At 33.9% G+C, this 3885-nt stretch overlaps 1 pseudogene; it reads left to right on the forward strand.

Annotated features, from left to right (window-relative positions):
- The first annotated feature begins 982 nt into the window (after positions 1-982).
- On the forward strand, positions 983-1385 carry LOC109680384 (large ribosomal subunit protein uL24-like; annotated as a pseudogene).
- Positions 1386-3885: the final 2500 nt, after the last annotated feature.

A 3885-nucleotide genomic window follows, 5' to 3' on the forward strand; every position in this document is an offset into this window, starting at 1 on the left:
AGTCATTTCAATTATATCTTTCCAATTTCTGAAGGATAGCATTTTAATAAAAGATATGAGGATTTTTTATTGAATTGTTAATGAAGATAAGAAAGAATCAATGGAATTTGGTGACCTAAAACAGGAAAAAATGATAAAAGGAGGAATGGAGAGACATCAGGAAGAAGGAACTATCAAAAAAGTATAAATGTGAGTTACATATAGTTTACTCCCCTCTTCCTCAGAAGTTTGTAAATCAAAATTATAGCATCACCTGGTATGTAAGGCAAATATATTTTATACTGTTATCTTTATTATTACTATACTGGCACATGGCTTTGAACTCAGAGCTTTTCACTTGCTAAGCAAGTGGTTTAACACTTGAACCACACTTCTAGTCCTCTTTGCTTTAGCTCATTTTCAGATTGGGTCTATTTTTTCCTTGAGTGGACATGGACAGCAATTCACTTGTTTCTATCTACCAAGTATCAGGGATTAGTGGCTTGAGACACTGTGCCCAGCAAGACAAATATATTTTAAAATGAAAAGTGTAAAAAGGAAAAGAAATAAAAACAAATACATAAGTGGAAGTAAGATTTCCACATATCACTCAAGTGTTTAACTCAACAGGTATAATATAATTCCAGAAACAACCACTAAAACTATACAAACAGATATCCTCATATAAATGAAGATAGAATCTCAAGACTAATAAGCTCACGTAATGCTTGAGAAAACAAATGAAACAGTTATGAGATGCAGAGTAAACAAACATAAAAAGCAAAGAATATTAGACTTTTATATTGTTATATAACTGGTCATTAAAATGTAAATTGTCTAAATACACTAATTAAGAGATAAAGATTAGCAGTTATTATTTAAAACCATGAATTGGACCGTATTTTCTTTATAAGAATTTCACTTAATACTCAATGGCACAGGCTGCTTACAAGTAAAACAGCTCTTCCCTTTTGCAGCCATCGGTGAAGCTGCAGAGTCCAAAATGAAGTTCGATCACTTTGTGACTTCTGACCTACACAAGACTTGTAAAAGGCATTTCAGTGCACCATCCTACATTCTCAAGAGCAGTATGTCCTCCAATCTTTCCAAAGAACTGAGGCAGAAGTACAATGTTCCATCCATGCCCATCCACAGGATGCTGGAGCTCAGGATGTGCAAGGGTACTATAACAGTCAACAGTTTGGCAAAGTAGTCCATGTTTACCAGAAGAAATATGTCATCTACATTGAGAGGGTACAGAGGGAAAATGCTAATGGCACATTCACCCGAGGCTAATACTGGACAAAGACTGCAAAAAGATCCTGGAATAGAAAACCAAATCTCTCCAAGTTGGAAAGGAAAAGGGCAAATACAAGGAAGAAGCAATTGAGAAGATGCAAGAATAAAGTAGTCTTTCATACAACTTTAATTTAAAAAAAAGAAAAAAACATATAGGGTGTCAATATTGTTCATAAAATGAAACAATGTAAATATTGAATAAAGCAGATTTTGAGACAGAAAATTAACATTAACTAATGATAGAAGGATCAGAAGGGTGAAAAAAAAGAATAACCAGATCTGTCCCCACTCCCAAAATATATGAATCTAAATCTGTTAAAACTGAAAGGATAGGTACAGAAGAATTAATTCTTATAGTCAGGAATTTCAGTGACCCCATCAGCCAATGACAGAACTACAAGAATTAATTCAGCAAGGATTTCGGAGAAACAAAATGCAGATAAATCACAACACCCAGCATTTCAAAATGTGACCTTATCTGGAAATATGGTCACTCTGTGTAAAAAATAGTTCAGATGAAGTTACACTGGAATGTGGTAGGCTCCTGCTCTAATGTGATTAGTATTCTTATAAGAGAAGAGACCTGGAGAGAAACACAGGGAAAATAACATATGCAAAGAGAGGATTAGAGTAAGACAGCCACAAGCCAAGAAAGAGTTCTCAACAAATCATCCACAGCTAGCAAGAAGCAAGGAAGATATCCTTACAAGTTTCTGAGGCACATAGTCCTGGCCAATCTTAATTTTAGACATCTTGCCTGATACTAACTTTCTGTTATTTTATGATGCCTGGTTTTATGGTACTTAGGAACCAATTTTTATTAGGAAATGAATGCACCTTAAAACATTCAACACTACAGAACATATGCTGGGGAATAAAACAAACCATATAAAGTAAATTTAAAAGAACTTGTAAGACTGGGCATGCTGGCACATCTGAAATCCCAGCTAATCTCATAGCAAAGATAGGAGGATCATGATTCCAGGCCCTCGCAAACAAAAGTTAGTGAAACCCTATTTCCAAAACCAAATTGGGTGTGGCTGTAATCCCATCCACTTTAGAGGTGTTGGGTAGGAGGATTACATCTTAACCCAGTTTGGGAAGAAAAGCAGGAGAACCTATCTAAAACAAAACAAAGTAAAAATCAAAAAGGCAGGGGTGTGGTGGCTCAAGTGGAACAGAACTGGCCAACAAGCCAACAAGCCTAAGGCCCTGAGTTGAGTAATCACTACTAAAAAAAAAAAAAAAAGAAAAAGTAAATTATATAGAGTGTGTTATACAAATATAATGATATAATGGAAAATCAAGCTACAAATTGACAACAGGAAAATTTTCATCATGTGACAATTAACAGAGCATGTTTTTAAAAAACCCCTGGGTCATAGGGAAGTCTTAATGGAAGTTCAAAAAATGGATCTGAATGAAAATAAAACAAGACATAAAAGTATATGATCTTCATTTAAAGCAGTGCCAGGAAGGAAATTTTGTAGCACCAAAGACTCATAGTAGAAATTATGAGTCTTCAAATCAGTAACTTAAGTTTCTACTGCCAAATAGTATTTACAATAAACACATGGAAAGCAGAAGAGAAGAAACAAAAAAATAGTAGAATTCAAGAAAAATAAAAAAGGAAGTGACTGAGAGAATAAATAAATGAGAATAATACTAAAAAGATCAAAAGTGATAAACCTCTAGAAAGAATGACATGTAAAAAGTAAGAAAAGCCAATACCAGGAAGGAGAAAGGAATATTACTACAGATTCTTCAAATATATAAAAGAAAATAATGAGGTACTACAAGTTAGTTCACACTCATAAATTTGAAAATTACAGAAAAAAGTTGACCAAATCTTTAAAGACTATTTGTTAAAAAAAACTCATTTAACCATGAGCCCCTTAGGGGCTGGGGTGTAAATCAGTGATAGGGTAGTTACCTAACATACACACAGGACCTAAATTAAATCCCCAGAATTGCAAAAACAGAGATGAGAGACAGAGAGAGAGAGAGAGAGAGAGAGAGAGAGAGAGACTGATTTAAGGCTGAGATGGTTTCATGTGAGAATCCTGGGAGATATTTGAAAAAGTTGATACCAAGCTTACACAATCTCTTCAAATTGTATACAAACTATGCTACAACTTTGATAAGGCTGATATAATTTTTATACAGAAAATAGATGAGATGAGTGCAAGATGTAATACTTAAGAATATTTCACGTAAAGTGAGAAATAAAAATAGTCTATCCAATGTTACTAGCTTAAATACCACGATACATAAAATGAATTACACATCATGATGAAATTAGGGCTTATCTCACAAATTTGAGGCTGAGCTGACATATGAAAATGATTAAGTGGAATCCATTGTATCAACATGCTAAAAAGAAATATCATATGAGTGTTTTAAAACTCTATTTGCAGACTGCATGATTATCTGCAAAGGTAATCAGGAGAATCCCCATCCCCCCAAAAAATGACTCTGAGAACTAATAAGAGATTTTGACAGTGTCTGTGATATACTACTATACCCCCATGTCAAAAAACATATTAACAAAGAAGAAGCCAAAACTGGAATTAAAAACATAAGACTACTACAATCATTACAAAGCAG

This window comes from Castor canadensis, chromosome 10 (genome assembly GCF_047511655.1).
Source record: "Castor canadensis chromosome 10, mCasCan1.hap1v2, whole genome shotgun sequence".
NCBI classification, from domain to species: domain Eukaryota; kingdom Metazoa; phylum Chordata; class Mammalia; order Rodentia; family Castoridae; genus Castor; species Castor canadensis.